Below are 22,571 nucleotides of genomic sequence, written 5' to 3'. Positions count from 1 at the left end.
GCCTCAGCGGTTGCCCTTTCTGCCCAGCTTTCTTCTTCTAATGCTCCCCAATCACCTTGTCCTTCTCCTTCCTGGTTCCTGGCATGCTTGTCATTAACGTCTCGATTGCATAGTTGTTTGTTGTCTGTCTTCCTCAACACCCTCACGCCCTGTGAGGGCAGGGGTACCGTGCTAGTCTGCTAGGGCCGCTGTAACAAAGCACCACAGACCAGGTGGCTTAAACAACGGACATTTTCTCACAGTTCCGGAGGCTAAAAATCCAAGATCAAGGCATCAGCAGGTTTGGCTTCTCCTGAGGCCTCCCTCCTTGCCTGCCAGATGGCCACCTTTTCGCTGTGTCCTCACATGGTCGTGCCTCCGTGTATGTGTCTCCCTGGTGTCTTCTTGTCCAAATGTCCTCTTCTTATAAGGACACCACTCAGGTTGCCTTATGACCCACCTTAAAGGCCTCATTTTAATGCACTCACCTCTTTAAAGGCTCTACCTCCAAATATGGTCACATTCTGAGGTACTGGGGTTGGGCTTCACCATATGAATTTGGGGGGGGGGTACAACTCAGCCCATAATAAGCACTCTCCTTCCCTCTCACTTGTGAATGGCCAGCGTCTAGCCCTGTGTCTGGCTTATGGAAGGCAGGTCTCAGCATAGGTTTGTTGCTGAATGATTTTGTGAAAGAAGCTACTGTCTGTCTCTGACGTGTCCTGTCCCTTGTCCCTCGAATCATTTGAGGCCTGGTCCAGCCTTCCCTCACCTGGGAGGACTTCCCAAACCTGGCTGACTTCCTACTCTGGACTTCTCTAGCCTACACTTATGCACACGCACATGATGACTCTTTCAGGGCTATTAGCCTTGACCCCTTAGCTGGAGTGCACAGCTGGAGCTGTGCCCCACTCCTCATGGACCAGACACAAGGAGGGTGCTCTAAAACAAACTCCCTAAACAAATGTGTGGGTGATTTTCCCTTAGGAATGATTTGGATCTGTTGAGGAGGTCCTTGAGGGAGCTCTAGCCAAGTCCAGGGAAAGGGACCACTCAGACTCACCCAGCCCCCAGAACAGAGCTGGAGGAGAAGCTGTGGGTTTGGGGACTTTAACCAATAAACTGCGTTTCCTTTGTCCTGGAGATCATCACAGACCAAGTTGGAAACACTACTCATCAGCCTTTCCCAAATAACAGCTTGACACATTTTATTATCTGAAAGCATTTAAAATCTGGGTGACTTTGTCTTCTTTCCAACCATTATTCTCTTGCCAGCCGTGGGAGCATGTCTTCTGAAATTCAAAGAGTTAGGCCTGGTTATATATTGACCTCATTCCCCAGCAACTTAATTATTGACCCAGCTTGTAAATCATTCATAGCTTTCCAGAGGTATCCATATACCTCTGCTGGCAGCAAATGGTACCCTGGGCTATTTGTGGAATGGAGGCTGGGGTCAGGGAGAGTGTGAAAAATTAAGAATAACAACACTTCCTTTTCTCCCTGAACTTTAACCGCCCTTTTAAATACAGCTAATGCTTTCTTCCTTTGCCACCTGCTCAGAGAACCTAAGTTTACTGCCAAGAAGGCTATGTAGTTTCACTTACCTTTCTTCTCCATGCCATGCCACCCCAAGGACATCAGGTAACTTCAGTTTCATCTAGGAGGGAAGTAGCTGGAACCAGCCGTCTTGCCTCAAGTCTCTCTGGGTTTCAGCCAGGGCATTAGGAATGAAACGTCTTAACATTTTAAGTACCCCTTCTAATCGTATCTGTTAGGGGCTGGATAAGAAGTAACGGCTTTCAGCTGGCCTGCCGGTGGGGCGTTCAGGCGGGTTTGTGGTTAACCAAGGCCACACATCCAGTGAGCAACAAGATGGGGTTTAATTGTAGTGGTGTCTGGTGGGGGGCCCGCACCTCTGTGGTGTCAGTTATCAGCCAAGCCTGCTTACTCTCCAGTGAGGGGAGAGGGCCAGTCAGGTCTCACCGGCTGGCTGCAGGGTTCAGCTCCAATGCCTGTGAAAACAGACACCAAAATAATCAAAGCGCTGCATTCCTGTGTCTAAACGGCAGCTAATCCCCTCTGCTCTGAAGGAGCAGAAACCACAGGTGACAGTCCAGCCCTGGGTGGAATCAGCTGTTTGGTTCATTTGTCCCCCAGTCTTGTAGTTCTCAGTGTTGAAAGGAACCTGAAAGATGCCTCAGTCTGTCTCCCGGGTGAGGAAACGGAGGCTGGAGCGTGTTCAGGGGTTGCTTCTGTTGACCACTTGTGAGCGACCCGGACCCCAGTTCTGCTGTCTTCCAGGCTATAGGGCTTTCTTTCCATCATGTCGTGAGTTGTCGTTCTCAAATGGGTTAGATAAGCCTTCTTTACTCGAGTTTCAATTAATATAAGCTGGAAATGGGCCTATTTTATTAAACCTGGAAAAGAAATGAATGGCAAGAGTCTTTTTTAAAGTAAACAGTAGAACATTTAGAACGCCAGAAGATGATGTCACTATTTACCAGAGCTAGAGACAAATCGTTCTCAACTTGTTCAGTGCACACGGTCTGGCTCCCAATCAGTTCTAGCCAAGCTTGTCCTGAAGCACAGACCCTCCCCACCTCCCTGCTCCCCGAAAACTACTGGAACAGGTGGGCAGCTCCTTTGTGCTTTAGAATTGCCTCTTTGTTTCCCTTGGAAGTGTAGTCGGTTGGCGTTGGGTGGGGAAATCCAGGAGAAGAGATCTGCTGGGGAATTTTTAACAAGGTTTGAGTGTTTTACAAGCATCCTTGCAGGCTTCACTACAAGATGCCCTATGACTGCCTGTCCCCTTGTAGATGCTTCTAGGAGCCCGAGACTGCAAAATCAAACTTTGTAGGTAAGCAGTTGAGGGCTGCTGCATATCAACGAGCCACTACCTTTCTTGGTAACCTCTTTTTTTTTTTTTTTTTTTTTAACCTTTGGAGAGCATCTGTTAAAGCCAAGCGAATCATTTTTTTCTAAATTTTGCTCTCACTTGGTACCACTTCTGGTCAATTGCTTTTCATATATTAATGGACTCATTTAATATTCATGAAAACCCTTCAAGGTGGGTTTTCTCATCCCCAATTTTCAGGTGAGGAAACTGAAGCCCTGAGCAGTAAGTGGCTTTCTCGAAGTTACATAATTAGTAGTATCACCGAGTCTGTCTTCATTCCACTGTACGTCTTTAGCAAAGCACAGTATCCCATGATTAAAAATAAAAACAAAATTCTTGACCTTAATATGCAACCCTGCTTAGTTAAGCAGGTGACCAGAGAAGGTTGCTGACTGTCAGGAGAATTCACACTGCGTGATTTTAGAGTCCTGTGCCTGTATATTGCGTGTGTGTGTATGACAGACTGAATGTTTGTGTCCGCCCCCCCCCATCCCTATGATGAAATCTGAAATCCTAACCCCCAATGCGATGGTATTAGGAGGTGGCTCTTTGGGAGCCCTCATGAATGGGATCAGTGCCCTCATAAGGATAGATGTGAGAGAGCTTTCTTCTTTCCCTTTCTCTGCCATGTGAGGACACAGGGACAAGGTGGTTGTAAACCAGGAGGAGGGTTCTTATCAGAATTCGACCATGCTTGTACCTTGATCTTAAACTTCCAGACTCCGGAACTGTGAGAAATAAATATTTCTATTGTTTAAGCCGCCATAAGCCACCTGGTCTATGGTAATATGTCACAGCCTCTCCAAGCAGACTAAAACTACGAATACTTATACATAGCATCATCATCATTTTCCCTCTGGGATGGAGTCCGTGGTGGCCTGAGGATGAGGTCTGTGACTGTGGCTGCAAGCTTTGTCAGTGTATTCACTGGGCAGAGATGTGGGCCCTTGCTTTGGGGGCCAGGCGGTAGGAACATCTTGTTTACTCCCAGAGTTCTGCACATCCTGCTCTGGCTTAACCAGTTCACAGAGGGATATGAATTCTAAGTAAGGGAGGCCTTTCCAGATGAAATTATCCAATTATATTTCTTCATTTTAACAGTGTGAGTAATAGAGACAATGTTGGATAATTTGCAGGCGGTCAGAGAAAACAATATGCTCCCTCACGTAAAGGCTACACCCTAACTCCAGCACGGGAAAACACCATACAGTCCACCCCCCATAAACCCCAGGTGCGATGCCAGCTCCTAGGGCCACACCAACGTGGCACAGATGAAAAAAGCTACCGGAAATGCCACTTCAGGCTGTTAAGCTCCTGCTGTTCTCTGTCTCCATCCTTTTTTTGGCTGCTGGTAATTTGCCCGAGGTTCCACCCCCTGCTTCATGACCAGCCCTCTCTCCTCAGCCAGCTCCGATGCTCCCACCAAGCTGAGCAGATGAGCCCAACAGTGCTCATTCCTCAAGGGGCTCTGTTCCAGCCAGCCTCCTCCTGGCCCCCCAGGGCGCACGTCTAAGAACAGCATTTTACTTACAATTTTGCTTTAAAGAGATTATAAAACGACTTCACGGATACTGGAGCACTGGTTGTGGCCCTAAGAGCTGGCATCGTGCTCAGGGTTTATGAGGGGTTGACTGTATGCTGTTTTCCCATGCCGGAGTTAAGGTGCAGCCTCTACCTGTGGGACAATATTGTTTTATCTGACCCGCCTGCAGTTGATCTAACGTCCAATCTCTATTACTCACACTGTTGAAATTAAGAAAGATAATTGGATACACATCAGGATTTATAATTTATTATTTTACTGTTATTTGCTGCATTTATTAAATCTGGCTTTCTGGGGGCGCCTGGGTGGCGCAGTCGGTTAAGCGTCCGACTTCAGCCAGGTCACGATCTCGCGGTCCGCGAGTTCGAGCCCCGTGTCGGGCTCTGGGCTGATGGCTCAGAGCCTGGAGCCTGTTTCCGATTCTGTGTCTCCCTCTCTCTCTGCCCCTCCCCCGTTCATGCTCTGTCTCTCTCTGTCCCAAAAATAAATAAACATCGAAAAAAAAAATTAAAAAAAAAAATAAATCTGGCTTTCTGTTGCCTTAGTTTCTAAAGCCGTTTAATACCTTATATTTACTATTTTATATCTTATATTCACTCTCTTACGGTAAAGAAATATATCAACCAAAAAAGACGGTTGAAAGATATGTTTTTATCAGTGTGTGGTCCTGGATTCATTTCTGTCTCCGAATTGGGTTCCCTACCCCTGGTCTCAGTATAAATTAAGTTCTCTTATCTCTATCTGGCAGGGAGGGTCCTCAATAGAATAAGGATTATCAGGTGGGAATGTCTACAGCTTTCCTCTCTTTCCCAGATGGCTGAAAAAAAAAATGCTATATCTGTCCAATTTCCTCTTTCCTTTCCCCTCCTAAAAAGGAGGTGTTTTTATTGCTTTTTTAATCACTGGGAGAGGGTTTGTATCAATGTACATAATCAGGAGACAGAAAGAAAAGAGGAAGTAAAGAGAGGAAAGACAGTGTGGGGCTGGCTTGGAGAGAGATGCTTGAGAACAGCAGATATGAGTAAAATGGGCAGTGAAGGAGGGAGAATTCATGAATGTTGGTTTGCCTTCTCTTCGTGGTTTCCAAATAAAGACTTTGAGTCTTTGAAATTCCTTTTTTTGTGCCGAGCTGTACTGTTTTCATCACGACACCACTATTAGACTGAACCATGTGGATCCTGGCTTTATTCAGGTCATATGTGAAAAATATTCCCATGTCCTCTCCATTTTTAGGGCTTTCCATTACTTTGCTCCAAGCAATTCAGAGGCATGAGGTTATGATCACAAGCGTCATGATTTTGGCTCTCTTAGGTGGATCACAGTCTTTGGGATGGGTCTACAATAAGTCTGGACAGAATTCATCTCTAATGAATCTGATAAGCCTAAGAGGAATCACTTCATTACCATGAATAAGAAGCTTCCTAACTGGATTTGATTTCAATAGCGAGGACATGGGGAACTTACTCCAGATGTATTGACTAGAATAATATCTGTTAGATAAGCTTCAAAATATTTCAGATTTGTTTCATCTTTTTGTCTGGAGAATCCTCTGAGGACCACACCTGCCTTGTAGAAATGTAGTCAAGATAATCTTTTAGAGGGAATGGTGATTTTGCTGGTGTTCTTTCAAAAAAATATTTTTTTCTTTAATTAGAGAAATCTCCACTGCTATAAGCTGTCAGAAAGATGTGGTGCTGTCTTCATTTATAATAGAAATGTGTTCAGCAATTTTTTCCCCTGTATGTTTTACTAGAGAAATTGTTTATATTATTTATCAAGTTCAAAAATGCATTTTTAGGCAACATTCTCCAACTCAGCCTGTCCAGGGTGCTCACAGAGTCTAAGAGATACCTTGTGGTCCTCAGGACTGCCAAGAGCTGCAGAGTTGAGACTTCTTTCTCATTCTTTTTTTTTTTTTTTAATGTTTATTTTCTTCCCCAATTTTTTTTAATGTTTATTTATTTATTTATTTATTTTTATTATTATTTTTTAATTTTTTTTTCAACGTTTATTTATTTTTGGGACAGAGAGAGACAGAGCATGAACAGGGGAGGGGCAGAGAGAGAGAGGGAGACACAGAATCGGAAACAGGCTCAGGCTCTGAGCTATCAGCCCAGAGCCCGACACGGGGCTCGAACTCACGGAGCGCGAGATCGTGACCTGGCTGAAGTCGGACGCTTAACTGACTGCGCCACCCAGGCGCCCCAATGTTTATTTATTTTTGAGAGACAGAGACAGCATAAGCAGGGGAGGGGCAGAGAGAGAGGGAGACAGAATCTGAAGCAGCCTCTGGGCTGTCAGCACAGAGCCCCGTGTGGGCTTGAACCCGTAAACCGCGAGATCATAAGCTTAGCAGAAGTCAGAGACCTAACCAACGGAGCCACCCAGGTGCCTCAGTGTTTATTTAATTTTGAGAGAGGGAGAGCATGATGGGGAGAGGTACAGAAAGAGAGGGGGACAGAGGATCCAAAGAGGACTCCATGCGGACAGCAGAGAGTCCAATGAGGGGCTCGAACTCATGAACCACGAGATCATGACCTGAGCTGAAATCAGATGCTCATCTGACTGAGCCACCCAGGCACCCGTTCTTTCTCATTCTTGTGGAAATGGTGTGCTTTCAATTTGGGGACAACTAAATGACTAACATCTGGGATTTTGCCCTTGTTCACTGTTCAGGGGCTTGCCACTCTGGCAAGAAGTTTGTGAAAGACAAGTTCTAAGTGATTAACAGACTGGAAGCTTATGTTTGGAGACTAAAGTTTCCCTAGTTCATTTTAGAATAGAAAATAGAAATTTGGAAGTATTTTTTTTTCTGTGCATTATTTTAATCGTTTAACTGATTTTTTTTATTTAAAAAAAATTTTTTTAAGTTTATTTTTTTATTTTTTTTTTATAATTTTTTTTCAACGTTTTTTATTTATTTTTGTGACAGAGAGAGACAGAGCATGAACGGGGGAGGGGCAGAGAGAGAGGGAGACACAGAATCGGAAGCAGGCTCCAGGCTCTGAGCCATCAGCCCAGAGCCCGACGCGGGGCTCGAACTCCCGGACCGCGAGATCGTGACCTGGCTGAAGTCGGACGCTCAACCGACTGCGCCACCCAGGCGCCCCTAAGTTTATTCTTGAGACAGAGAGAGACAGAGCATGAACGGGGGAGGGGCAGAAAGAGAGGGAGACACCGAATCGGAAGCAGGCTCCAGGCTCCGAGCCATCAGCCCAGAGCCCGACGCGGGGCTCGAACTCACGGACCGCGAGATCGTGACCTGAGCCGAAGTCGGACGCTCAACCAACTGAGCCACCCAGGAGCCCCTTAACTGATTTTTTATCCATGCAAGGCCTCATTCTCCAGTTCTCTGGCTTTCTCCATTGTCCGAAGCATTTTCCCTTCTCGACCTTCCCAGCCTGGGCCTTGAAGTATACCTGGGGTTATGCTAAGTGTTTACCAGTCCTACAAATGTCACCTGATTACCTTTGGTTGGGCGGCAGGCTGCACTGCAGACACTGTCAGGAAGTAAAAATACGGCTACCATTTGACTTCCTCCTTCCAAATCTGATGCAAAGTTTCTTTGCTTACTTTGCGTTTCTGTATAGGGCTTATCTCCCCCTCTGGTCTGCCGTCTCCTGACCGTGGTGTCGGGATGTCAACTTTCTCCTCCTCACTGGGAAGCACCGTCCAGGAAGTCGAAGGTGGAAGCTGACTCTGGTAGGAGCTGGGGCTGCAAACTCCTGCCAAAATGGTGGGACGTGCCAGAACCTGAGGACCGAGTCAAGCCAGAGCCCCTAGGAAGACTGAGGTCCAAACACCAGGCTGCACATGGATGAACATGATATTTAGGAGGTCCCAGGCAGGGACCTGAGTCAGGGCCTCAGAACCCGGAGTTTAGAGTTTGGGGATGAAATTAAAGCGAAAAGAGACTGCCGTCAAGGCTAGGGTGACAGGAAGAAAAACGCCAGAGCAGCTGTGTTTTATCATAGCTGCTGTATATTTGAATCCGTTTGGGGCACAGTATATGGGGAGACATATCTGAGAAGTGAACAATGTGGAATTTCTCAAAGAAATCAATAATTAAACATGAAAAAAATTTTATGTCATGGGGGGGAGGGGCAGAGAGAATCCCAAGGGGGCTCCGCACTGTCAGCGTGGAATCCAACATGGCGCTTGAGCCCATGACTCTAGGATCATGACCTGAGCCAGAACCAAGAGTCAGATGCTCAACCAACTCCGGCCAGACCTCCTTTATTAGCTTCACAGAGTCCTGGGCCAGGTGCAAGCGTAGCTCCGTGGCAGAGAGTGCCAGTTTTTCCTGCAGGTCACCGTACGATCGAGGTTGGAGTTGATGAGAGAGATGCAGGTTCCAGTTTGTCTGCAGTGTCCATTTGTCCTTGTTTCTACCCACTCCCAGCTGCCTTCCTAGCTGCCCCACAGCATCTGGCTGACCCACAGCAACTTCAGGCTCAACCCCAGACACAGGGCCAACTGATGCCCCCAGCTCATGCAAGTGCAAAGGGAGGACCTCTGTACACTTTATTCTCTATCACCCACAGAGGTTCTGCATCTTTGATTGGACCCTGATGGATACAGAATGATGTATCGATTGCCTCTCAGAGATGCTATAATGGACTGTACTTGGAATTTGTTGACTGAACAGAAGATCAAATTTTAACTGTATATTGATTGGAGTGGTGGAAAATGAGCAAGAAATAAAAATGCCCTGTGGAGATGCATGGAAATATATATTCTCTAGACTGAAAAGCAAATCCTAAGTAACACAGGGGCCCTTCTACTCTGACACTCAAATATCCTGCATATTCTTCAAAGAGGAAGCAATTATGAGTGCTTAATTATTCATTTGGGGCTTCTGGGTGGCTCTGTTGGTTGAGCATCTGACTCCTGGTTTTGGCTCAGGTCATGATCCTAAAGTCATGGGATCAAGCGCCATGTTGGGTTCCACGCTGACAGTGCGGAGCCCCCTTGGGATTCTCTCTGCCCCTCCTCCCTCAATGAAATAATTTTTTTTAATGCTTAATTATTTATTTATTTGAGAAATTCCACATTGTTTCATGGGGAAATATCATGTTCATCTATGTGCAGCCTGATCTGGCTGGCTGTGGTCTGGGTGTCTCTTCACCCTAACAAGTCAAGCCAGCAGTCAGCAACAACGTTTTCTGGAGGCCACAGCACCTGCTGCAATGCAGACGCCTTCAGGAAGTAAATGTATGGCTGCTCTTTCACTTCTTCCTTCCAAATATGATGCAAAACATTTCTTGTGGCCAGTGCTAACCCAGAACGATACAAGGAAGGGAATTCTTAGAAACATAGTTCCAGGTTAGCTCAGGTCACAAGGTAAAAGCCACTGCGGTCTATTCCTTGTCAACTCAACATTCACACACCCTTCTTTTGCTCATGTCTAATATCCAAATAAAGACAATAGAACATTGTGCTTTTGCCTAATGTGATACAATTATTTTTATACTACCTAAGACGTACTACCCTGTCCTACAAAAAGTTCTAGAGTTCTTGCATCGCTTCTCGGCCTTTTGGCTGAGATCAAGCGTAGAGTTCTTGTTTCTGCGTTGGGTGGTATTATTTTCTCCCTTACCTAAGTCACACTCCCCCTTTGCTAGTCTGTAACTTAAATGCTGAGATCTAAAAATTAATTACCATGAACACATCTCATGTTAGATGTGAGGAGAATGAGAGGGTAATTAACCTCTTTAAACAATCAAACATATTGACCAAAGCTAGACTCAGCAAAAGCTTTCTTTTGAATGAGATTATGGATGTACTAAACTGATGCCTTAGTCCCTGAACTTAAGCTGGCAATTTTAGTTTCTTTTAATGCTGTCAAATTTATCCTGAGAGGAGTGGGGCTCCCAGCCAAGCCTGAACTGTGATTCTGCAATTTGGCCTGGTGGTATCTGATTAATTTGTGTGCAGGAAACCCCCTAGGCATCTATTTACTTAGAGAAACTGAAAACTCTGAGGAAGAAGCTTTGAACAGAGCTCCCACCCACACCCCCGCTGAGTTGGGGGACAGAGGTTGAGAGAAAAAGAGGAAGGGCAGCGTCTGCCTTGCCCAGCTCCAGGGCTTAGATCTGACCTCCAAAGATAGGGTAGGGAACTATAGTCAGAACTGGTAGGGGATGTATGTTTCTGGCAGATACAATCTTACTTGGAATTCAGGTGGAAAGTGTGGCAGAGAGCGAGAGAGTAGGCAGTCTCTCTATTTCTTAGAGAGCATCACAGTCCCATTTGGCATATCTAAAATGTGTAGGCTTGGGGGTTTCCAGAGGCTGCATCCTGGGCAATGGCACATAAGCCTTGGGGACAGATAGAGCAGAAGGGGAAGAACCAGACCTTCCTCAGGCCTGTAGGAAGTGAGTGTCAAGCAGGCTGGAGTGGGAAAACATGTCTGAGATTTCTCTGTGAGATACCTTCTGGGGACTCAAAAGGAAGTGGGGACAGGGGTTAGGGAGAGGACAATGAGGAAGATGGGGTAGCACAAGGATCTTTGTGGTGATGAAACAGTTCTGTATCTTGATTGTGGTGGTGCTTACATGAATCTACATAGGTGATAAAATTGCATAGGAACACACACACACACATACACACACTGAATAGAGGCAAAACGGGAAATTTGTGGCTTGTACCAATGTCAATGTCCTGGTTTTGTACAAGATGTTACCAGTGAGAGAGACTAAGGGAACACATTACCTTTCTAATCTATTTTTGCAACTTCCTATGAATCTGTAGTTATTTCAAAATAAAAAGCACATTAAAAAAATGAAACTGGGGGAAATCAGTGAATCTGAATCTTTAGGTCTGGGCCTGGGCATTTCTGATTTTTTTCCCTCTCCTCCTCTTCCTCCTCCTCCTCCTCCTCCTCCTCCTCGTCCTCCTCCTCCTTCTTCTTCTTCTTTTGGCATTCACCAGATGATCATAATTGACCCAGGATTGAGAATGATCACTTTATCTGAAACTGTGAGGGTCAGATATATGAATTTTAGTAAGGATATGTGATACATTATACTACATATTATATTCTCTAGATGGTCCTGAGGCAGCACCCTATAATAAAACATGAATATTTTTTCAGCAAAATGTATAAATAGTCACACCAAGTAGGATAAACAACAATAAAAACTGGTGGGAGACTTTGAAGAGAGGGTCCAGTTCTTTCCTTTGTGCCGGGGGAGGAGTCGAGAAGCCACACTGCTGTAATTTGGGCAAAATTGTTCATTGATCTCATTTACTCCACAGGTAGCTAGGAGATCTGAGGAAATATGGGAACTCATCAGAGAAGCATATACAGATTTATATATAGAGAGACGTCTGTCCACTTTAAAATTGGAAACAATTAGAAGCAATCTAAATATACAACTATATGGCCTTTTGCTTCCTTACACTGTAGAAAGCAAAACGGGTCACTAGGAGTTCTACTGGAGCCATCCAAAAAAAAAAAAAAAAAAAAAAAAAAAAAATTCAGCAAAGGCATTGGCTCACATCAGCAGTCTGACCCGGAACTACAGTGTCAATATGTGCTGCCAGTGTTCCCGTGATTAAGTCGGACTAAGTGAACTTCCTTGAATGGGTCATCCAAGATATCTACCTTCCCCCAGAAACAATGCCAGCTCTTTGTACATAAAATAAAAATACTTCAATCGTGAGTGTTTATATATCTACAGATACATGTGAAAATGGTTATGTAAATTACGTTACAGATCTACTGTGGAATATTATACAAGTATAGACTTTGCATTTTAAAGCTCTAATGAAATAGAACATTCTCTCTTAGGTAATATTTAGTGAAAGTGAGTTTATTTTGATAAGCAGTTTTTTAAAAGACAAGCTACATCAAAGTGTTAACAGTGAATATCTCTAGATGGTGGGAGTACAGGTAATTTTTATTTTCTCTTTTATATTTTTTATTTTAAAATGTTCTACAATGAACAGGCTGACTTCTATCACTAGAAACAAAACAAGTATTATTAATTTTAAAATATGACAAATAATGGTAGTGTGTCAAAATATGCTAAATTATAGTTGATTATTTTCTTAAGTTATGTCTTGAGACTATCAAAATACTTAAGACTTAATTAATATGTTATAAAAGTTTTGGGGAACACTACTTAACAATGTAAATCTATATTGAAATGTTGTAATAGAGTAAATAACCTACCAGGATTTACTTGTCCTTCCAAATATACATACTTATTCTTGTGATAATTTTAATATTTATGTGTTGCACAGTGCAACTTAATTTGAAATTTTTCTTCAGTTTCCAGATTTTAAGAAAAACAATCTGCATCCATTTTAAGCGAGGCAAAACCATATTAGTAAAACAATTTTTCTTGCAAACTAATTATATGCTAACTACTTTACCTTTTTTCTTTCTTTTTTCACTTAATCCTCACATCTGCCCTATGAAATAGGTGTTATCATTACCCATTTTACAAATAAGGAAACTGAATCCCCATTAAGTTAAGGTCACGCAATTAGGCTGCCTGACTTCAGAGTCAGGACTTCTAACACCATAGTTCTCAAGGAAAGAGGTTTAGATTGTGCTGGAATGGGGAATAAGATAGAATATGAAATTCCACATGAATGGGAGCTTTTGACCAAGATCTGTGCAGGAGTGGATGGAGTTAGAAGGCAGGTGGAATTTCTCTATGTGGGAAGAGCTGTCGGAGCAGAGGGGGCCAGTCACAGCCTGTGTCAAGGCCCTGGCTTTTACTTCCAGACCTCTTAAATGACTTGGAGAAAGTGAGTTATTTACTCCACTGGGAGAATTGCATGAGACAAAACAGAGGCTTTCCACATCCTTTAGCTTTCTGAGAATCATATTTTTCTTTAATATTCTCATTAAATGACTGAAACCTCCATCCCAGATTACATAGTGAATTAATCTTCCTGCCAGTGTGTTAAAAGATTCCTGGGGCATTTACATTTGCATAGCCTCCCTATTTCTCCCAGTTCTTGCTCAGGTCAAATTCTTTTTTTTTTTTTTTTTTTTTTTTTATAATATAATTTGTTGTCAAATTGGTTTCCATACAACACCCAGTGCTCATCCCAACAAGTGCCCTCTTCAATGCCCATCACCCACTTTCTCCTCTCTCAGGTCAAATTCTTGAGTGATCCAGTATTGTCCTGCTGGTCATGGTCACTGCCCTCTCTCCACCCTGCTTCCTTCCATACCCGACATTAATCCCTTCTCTTGTTCTCCAAGCAACACCTACATCTGTTAATTAATGTCATGGTAGGTGGTGTCAGCACATCTGGCTGACTTTCACTGAAGATTTGGAGGTAGAAGGAGGGAAGTATGGTTCTGTCTAACCCAGCACGAGAACATGCCAGTAAGTCAAATCCAGACAAGTTCTTTCAAGTTTCTAACAGGTTGTCATAAGTATCAAGTCCTCCTCTTTCTTTCCTGGGAAGGCTCTTTTCTCTTCAACGACTGTTCTCATTCCTGGAGTTCTATGGCCAGTTCATCAGATCTCCACTATTTTATTATGCCAAACAAGTCCTGCTTTTTTTGTCCAACTCCTGGGGTCCATCCTGCCTAATTACAAGAGGGAAGATACGTCCAGCCATTCTCCTCTCTACTTTGGCCTGTTTGATCATGGGTGAATTATGGAGCCATTCTGAGCCTCAATCTACTTGTCTGCATGTTGGGGTAGTAACTACACTTCACCCCCCAGGACTATTGTGATAATTCAGTGAACATATTCACTTAGTATAGGGCTCAGAGATCAATGCCTGCTCATTAGTATTATTCCTTGACTTCTTAACTTCTGGGAACATTCAGACTTGTTTTCTCTCCTGTTATGTGTTGAGTCCTTGCTGGGCACCCCCTCTTGGCCAGAGGGAGGTGAAGACTGTTCCTTGGAACTTTTACCTCTGCTATGACTAGTCCTCTCTTACTGTGGATGTCAGGGAAGAATCTCAGTGCTCTGAAACCAACCAGACCTGCCCTTGCCCAGGATGAACAGGGAGAATGTGGAAGCCACAGCTATTGTGGACTGTTGGCCAAGTGTTTGAGTTGGATGATGAACCCACAGATGGTCACATGGCCCTGGAAACTTGGAGAAAGGACTGATGAGAGCAGCTCAAATGTACAACTCTGTGGTTTCTTTGGGGAGAGGCTGGGAGTGGGTGGGAGGGAAGGGGATGGCAATGAGATTAGGGAAAAGAAATCTGATGGTATTGAAAGTTAACATAACTACTGAAGAGTGTTATGGGTGGGATTTGGTGATCATGAATAAACACAGAGATATTGGTCAGGTCCATTATATGAGCAAGAGTGGACAGAGGAAGAGGAGGAGTTCAGCAGCGTGGCTGAGAGGACATGAGGCACACGTACCAGAGTCAGGTAGATAGCTAGGAAGCCTGCAAGACATTCCTCAGAGTTCTTTCAGACTCGATGGTGGTATGGACCCTTGAAGTGCGGCACACTCTTGGTGTCCCACTCACCCCCACCCCTCACAGTGAGGTACGTGCCCTCTCCTAAGGCCCTTCCTCATAGCTGCCTCCTCCAGAAATGGGTAGGGGCAGGCCCAGCCAGTTCCTATCCTTCTGCTCCATTGGAGACTGTACTTCTGGGACACTGGTGTACCCACAGAGTGCCTGGCACAGAGGGCCCACCTGCGCTGGACTGGGAGGAAAGGGCTGTCAGGGGCCCCTTCTGTAGTCCAGGAGAACATGGAGCTGACTTTATTTCTAGCTGATGGTATCTTGTTCCCTGGGGGAGTAGGGTACCTGGTGTGGGGACCCTGTGAGAGAATGTCCCCTCCCTCAAAAAGTTCCTCAGGCTGGGCTACCTTGTGAAGTTGGCCACCTGGGAGTAGGCAACTAAGAGAAGCCAAGGACAAGACCCTTCCTCCATTCTTAGCTGCCCCACAGGCCTACACCTGGAGGTCAGGTGTGGGGCAGCTCCTACTGAAGAGGCAGGATGTGGGCATCAGCGGAAATATCAGCCACTGCCAGAGAGAAGCAGCTTTGGCACTGGATGGGGTTATCCCTGGGGTAGGCAAGGCAGGCACAGCCTCTGAGCCATCTCTGAGCCCATCCTCGATGCTTCAGGGTGTGAGGGGGTACTTGGCTTTCAGGAATTATGTTAGTGGATGCTCAGCAAGAGACTATATGCATTTTGTTGTTGTTGTTGCCAGATTTATGGGGATCACACTGTCTGCCTTTTATAGCCTTTAGGTTAAAGGAACCTAGGGGAACACATGATTCAAAATAAAAGTTGGTTCATCTTTCCAGGTCAAAGAGTTATAAGTGTCAAAACTCTCAGGCAAGATCTATCAGTGACGCCATGACCACATGCCTCTATTGAAATTTCTCTTTGCAAGTAAAGAGGTATGTATTGTTTTTTCCAGCAGTGGAAATACAAATGATCTACTCTGGAAACCTTGGCTGTTTTACAGATAACTAATTTGTTTGCTGATAAATGATTACCCAGGAGCTGGGGTGGAGACCCAGAAATCCAACTGCAAAAATTATTAAGTTCCCTCTGCGCAGGCCATTGTGCTAAGTGGTTAGGGTACTGCAAAGAATGTGGAGGGTACAGACTTTCTCCATTAGAATTTATAGGTTAGTAAAAGAAAGAAGACAGGAAAACAACACGAACACATATAACTGTAACAGATAGGACCTATGCCACTCACACTAGCCATGGTATGATTAGAATAGGGTCAGAGACTCAGAGGATGACTTCTTGAAGGAGGTGTTCAAGCCATGGTTTGGAGATGAGAATTCAGGGTCTGGCAGAGAAAGGAGGAGAGCAGGTGGATATTGAAACTGCTCTCATAGTATTTTTAATGTTGCTCTTATTTTTTTTTTTTTTTTTTGGGGGGGAGAGGGGGGGGGGGGGGGAACAATACGAGAGTGGGGGAGATGGGGGCAGAGGGCTAGACAGAGAGAATCTCAAGCAGGCTCCATGCTCAGTGCAGAGCCCGACATGGAGCTTGATCCCACAACCCTGGGATCATGACCTGAGCCAAAATCAAGAGTCAGACAGTCAACCGACTGAGCCACCAGGTGCCCTATATTGCTCCTGTTCTTGCTGGTTGATTCAGGGCAGCCGTAGTGCAAGAGGGTTAAGGACATTTGATTTAAGAAATGAAACAGGGTGTTCCAAAATTAGATCAGAAGTTTTGTTCAACTAGAGTTCAGAACTGGGTTTTGGAAATGTTGGGGAAATTGTTAGTTTTATTCCCAGGACCTGATGCTTCAGTGGTTGGATATTCTACATGACTATTTGCTTTCTCTGCTCATGCAAATAATAGATTTCCCAGACAAATAGTTCAGTGATCCTGGCACCTCACTTCTCAGATGGAGAGGACCTTGTACTGCCATTGTGGGCAACGAGGAGCCATTGGAGGATAGGAGACCAAGAAGTTGGATAATTATATCTGTATTTTAGAAAGATAATCCTGTCAAAGGCAATATGGAAACATTTAAAAATCTGCTACTATTATGGTTGGGTCTGAATTTTGAAGTACTATATAGTCTTTTTCTTCCTAATACTCTTTCCTAACCCTCTCACCCACCTCTCCTCTCCTTGCTGCTTTGAGCAAAGTTTGTCTGTGCTCCCTGCCTCAGTGAAGGATACTCAACACAGAAGAAGTATAAAGCCCCATTTTGCTGGCTTTTGAGTTTCTCAAGTCTAAACCCTGGGAGTGAAGGACCCCAATATATACCACAGATTTGGGAGTACATGATGTTCCATTTAAAGGTCCCTGTCCCCAGGAGGAGGTGGCTTAGAGGGAAAGTAAAACTGTATAGTCATTAAGAGATTCTTACAAGTGGGATTGTGTGTCCCAGGTGCATGGGAATGATGGAATACATTAATTAGTTTGAGAATGGAGAGACGGGTACCTGTTTCTTCTAGGGTCGAGCCTCAGGAAGGTGGCAAGCCCCTAAAGAAATGGATTTGGGGTATGCGTGGGCAGGCAGGGCTGTAGATACAGCCTCACAAAGTTCCCCAAACCACAGCATAGACTGAGAGCAACAGAATAACTCTCATGATGCTAAGAGGGGAAAAGAGTGGCTGGCCTTTAATGGACTTAGTGGGTGTAGTGAGGGTGCACTCAGCTGCCCTGGGCATGGACAATGAGTGACCAGTGCCAGATGAGACTATTGTGTCTCAACAGACGCCAATGTGGACAGATGACTGAAGCCCCCATATTATGCTGAGTGAATATCAGACAGAGAAAGACAAATGCCACATGAGCTCATTTACAGGTGGATTAAAAAAAAACAACAAAACACCATGGGGCACCTGGGTGGCTCAGTAGGTTTAGCGTCTGACTTCAGCTCAGGTCATGATCTCAGTTCATGGGTTCAAGCCCCACATTGGGCTCTGTGCTGACAGCTCGGAGCCTGGAGCCTGCTTCAGATTCTGTGTCTCCCTCTGTCTCTGCCCTTCCCATGCTCATGTTCTGTCTCTCTCTGTCTCTCAATAATAAATAAAAGTAAAAGAAAAAAACCCCAAAACACCATAAGGGCTAAGTTCATAGATACAGAGAATAGATTGGTGGTTTCCAGAGGTTGGGGTGCGGGGGTGGCTGAAATGGGTGAAGGTGGTATAAACTTCCAGTTATAAAATAAATAAGTCATAGGGATGTAGTATACAGTTTGACAACTACAGTTAATAATACTGTATTGCATTATTTGTAAGTGGCTAAAAGAGTAGATTTAAAAGTTCTCATCATACGCACAAAAAATTCTGTAACTATGTGGAGATTTTGGGATGTAACTATGTGTTGATTGATGGTGATAATTTTACAATACATACAAATATTGAATCATTACATTGCACACCTGAAACTAATGTAATGTATGTCAATTATACCTAAAAAAAAAAAAGAGGAAAGAAAGAAAGAAAGAGAAAGAAAGAAAGAAAGAAAGAAAGAAAGAAAGAAAGAAAGAAAAAAACAAAAGAAAATACTAGAGGCCCTTAAATACATGCACACACACACCCCTTAGTACACTGAAACAAAGATATAACCTTGAACTGATTGAGATAAGGTTTGGACTCCTCTGGTGAAGGGCTAAAATAGAAATTAAGTGTGTCACAAACGAGTAAAGAGGAATTTATGTATCTGTACACTAAGATTTGTGCCTGCTATTGTCTATTGCTAAATGATAAAGATTTTCTTCCAGTTAATTTTCCTGGGGTTCTCATCGGCTTTCTAGAAGATTTTGGATGGAACCCAGGGATTTTTAATGTCATAGCTTTTAGTTCTGATCCTGCCTTTTGGGCTTAATGTCACATTCCTATGAATTCTCAGGAATGTTGGAAAACAATTATTAGGGTATCCCAAATTTAGGTGAAGCACAAGCAAAGAGTTGGAAGATAAGCCTGTGGTGGATCATTGCCAGGCCTGCCCGTGGAAAACCCCTAAATGTATACAAATAGAAATTTCTTAGCTCCCGTAATAAAAGAGCAGACAAAGGGAAGTTACTTAACTTGTAGCATTGGCAAAGAAAAAAGAGAGACTGCATAAATACTGGGCAGTAATTATTTTAGAATCCCAAATCTGACTATAGGCTTAGGGGATATGCTTGCCAAGCTATTGCGTGATACAGTGATATGAATTATCTCTGGGGACTGGCATGGCCCTTCCAGAGGGGAGAAGCTAAAAGCTAGGGAGCCCCTTTGTTTTGGGCTCCTGGGCTTGGGCTAATTCCTCACCCCAGGGGCTGATGCCTACAGCACCATCCTAGGTATATACAGTTAAGGAACATATGGGAATCTTGGGAGGCTGTATTTGTGGTCATTTATTTGTAAATACTGTAGCATGAGTAATGTAGTATGTGCGTGAGTTAATCCTAATCTACCCTAACTCTTTGGAGTGGTTTAATTGTGGATAAAACATGTAAACCCCTTCTAGTCTCTGTCAACAATTTAGATTGCTTTATTTGCATAAAAACTATTAGAAGTAATTTTTGATTTAGTAGAACCTGCAGATTCTTGGTAGGTGTTTGGTTAGGAGTAATATAATAGGACCAATTGTCTTGTATGAATAAAGGATAAAAACCAGCAAGCTTGATAATTATGCCTCAGTGTAGGGCTGAGGGTTGGAGCTCACTGGTGTGATGTCTCAAAGGATAAGACCACTCCCCCGTCTCTCCCCACTATCTAACCATAGGAACCCAGTCTCTGTGTGTGCTTCAAAAAGTCTGACTCCAACTTTTGTGGCTGGGGCAAGAGTGCAAATGGAGGCCCACACAGGATGTGTCTAAGTATTTAAAACTATAAATTGAGCTAAAAATCTATAATATAGAATATGTTCCATTCTCTTGCCTTGAAAATATAGATATCTTCAGACTGACCCAGAATGCCAAGTGTGAATACATTCTTGGACCCCTCAGAGTTCTGCCTACTCCCTGAAGTTCCCTTTCTCTGCCCACCCCCAGCTCTGTCGCACACATTAAAGACACGCCAGCTTACATGCCCAATTCTCTATGAAGAGCTGTCCCCTTAAGCCTAGGGGTGAGCACAGCCATGGGATATTCTATCCTCAATACTCAGACCCCAAGAAGAGGCCTGTGCACGACCTAGAGATGGGTTTGGGACCCTTGTGGGGAATTCTGGGAGTCTGGGTATCAAAGAGTGGTCTGGAAAGTGAGGTATGGGCTTTGGGTGGGCTTGTTTCCTGGACCCTGTGACTCATCACTCTGTGGGAGAAAGGGTGCCCAAGGAAGGCCAGATAGGCACCCCTGAAGGACAAGGTTGGACAGCGGCTCCTCTTGCCTTGGTGTTTCTGATTTTTTTTTTTTTTAATGTTTTTAAGTTTATTTACTTTGAGAGAGAAAGGCATAGAGAGAATCCCAAGCAGGCTCCATGTTGTCAGCCCAGAGCCCAACGTGGGGCTCAAACCACGAACCATGAGATCATGACCTGAGCCAAAATCAAGAGTTGGACCCTCAACCACCAAGAGTTGGACCCTCAACCACCCAGGCGCCCCTCTGCTGATATTTGTTAGGGGTTGGGGGGAAGGTTGCAAGAAGAAGGGAGAGAAATCTCTTCTGAACCACAGTGAGTTTTTTTTAAAGATTAATTTTGTCTACTATCTAACAAATCTCCCTGCATTTGATGAAATTTGGTGTGAGCTGAGACTTGCTTTTATGGCAACAGCTCCACTTGGCAGCAAGCTTGTGGGGGTGGGAGCACATAGCCTTTACTTGTGTACAACATGGCTGGTTACTGCTAGTTTCTATGGTCAGTTCATAACTTCTGGATGCAGAACCAACCATGGCCCAAGAGTTCTGTTTGCAATTGCTCATGCCCATGCTGGACTTAGCATGTGCTGAATGACTAGTTGTGTCCGCTAAGAGCTTCCATTCCTTCCCTCAAACTTCAAAATGGCATTCTTTAGGAAGTGGTATAAGTTTATGGATCTAAGACCTGTCTCTCCCCATCCACCATGGACTTTGGACAAGGACCCCTTCCCACTGGTATCTGAACCTCATGGAGCAACATGGATGGTAGCCTCATTCAGCCCCAGCTAGGGGGCTGACAAACAAGGATAGGAGAACATGAGCTCTGATAATTCAAGGGTCTTCAGAAAACCACAGCAAGCCAGGAAATCCACCATGTTCTCTGGGGAAGCAACAGGGGGAAGGGATCCAAATCTCTTTTTCTTTCTAGGCCTCAGTTTCCCTACCTATAAGATGATGAATGTGAATTAAGTGATCCAAAGTTCCTTCTAGTGCCAGAATTCTTAGGTTACCTGGCTCTTCTTGATTAAGGTGACTTCTAAGCAAAAGTAACATTCCCCTCTTCTCCTTCAGCACAAATGGAATTCATTCTGAAGGCATGATGGGCAGCTATGTCCTGGAGGGCCGGGGGCAGGGAGCCACATCCATTTGCCTTGAGTCAACAGGACAGGAGACCTTCTGCCCACCTCTTCGTGACAGGCCTGGACTGCCCTGCTCAGCCAGGCAGTCCTCCTGCAGGCTTCAGTGAACAATTTCCTTCTCCCTCACATTAGTTTAATTGAGCTTTCCTTTTTGTGTCTGCACGTCAGTTGGTACTCAGTGAATCATGTGGTTTATAGATGTATAGATAGAATTTGATTCTAGAACTCCTTTCCTCCAGGCTCAATAGCTCCGAACTGTATGCCTCTCTTCAGCTTTCTCCTTTTTCAGGAAAAGTGACTAAGAGGTGAAGAAAAACACCTTGAGAGGGAAGTTGCTAGAGCAAGCTCTTCCCAGCTTTAATGTCCCAGCTGGTGCCCAGATTGTACCCTGCTCTTAGAGATTGTTCCAGATCTTACCCACTCGGCCACTAAGCCCAGAGGCAAATACAGCCTGCACAGCAGCCAGACAGAAAGATTGTCCAGCTGCTTTGCTGTTTTCCTTGAGTGTGGATGTCACGAGGCTCATAAGGTTGTGGGGGAGACTGGGAGTCTTAATTGTTAGAAGAAAGATAAATCTCCTCAGCCTTGTTTTCATGTCTCAGACTGGCTGTTGTGACCTGGAGGTGAGTTACGGGAAGAAGTTGCATTGCCCAGTGGTTGAGATTGAGCTGCTGTCAAATGGTGGAGACAAGCCTAATGTCATGTGGTCCCTTTTTTTTCCGGGCACACCCACCTTCCTCTTTTTCTAGTGTCTTCCTCAGTTATCCTGCTGACCCTCCCTCCCTCCTCTGCCCTTAGGTCAGCTTAGGCCCCACCAGCATTTTTTCATGATGACATGTCTCCTCCTTGAGTCCCATGCCTATGCTCCCTTGTGAGTGTGTTATGGCAATGTTTGCAGGACTGTGGGACAAAGACACCTGAAGGTGTCTCACTTGAATGTAGGAAGTGAGCAGTCAAAGGAATTGGGGGTTGTCTGTTTTTCAGGAAGACAGTTTGCTGGGATTGTTTTTTGTTGTTGTTAATGGTGGCAGCCTCTTCTTGACAAAGTGATAAAGAAGGTCAAGTGTATTTCAGACCCTGGCTTTCCTTTCTGAAATATCTTTTTCACTGACTGCTCTAGCCCCCCCAAACCCAACTCTGTCCTGTGAAAACCTCTTTCCATGAAAATTGCCCCCATCATTTCTTTCTTTCTTCTCTCTCTTTCTCTCCCTTTTTCCTTCTTTCTTTCCTTCCTTCTTTCCTTCCTTCCTTCCTTCCTTCCTTCCTTCCTTCCTTCCTTCCTTCC

Source organism: Herpailurus yagouaroundi, unplaced genomic scaffold (genome assembly GCF_014898765.1).
Source record: "Herpailurus yagouaroundi ecotype Mexico unplaced genomic scaffold, PumYag 139, whole genome shotgun sequence".
Taxonomy (NCBI): domain Eukaryota; kingdom Metazoa; phylum Chordata; class Mammalia; order Carnivora; family Felidae; genus Herpailurus; species Herpailurus yagouaroundi.
Note: the sequence above shows the minus strand (reverse complement) of the source record.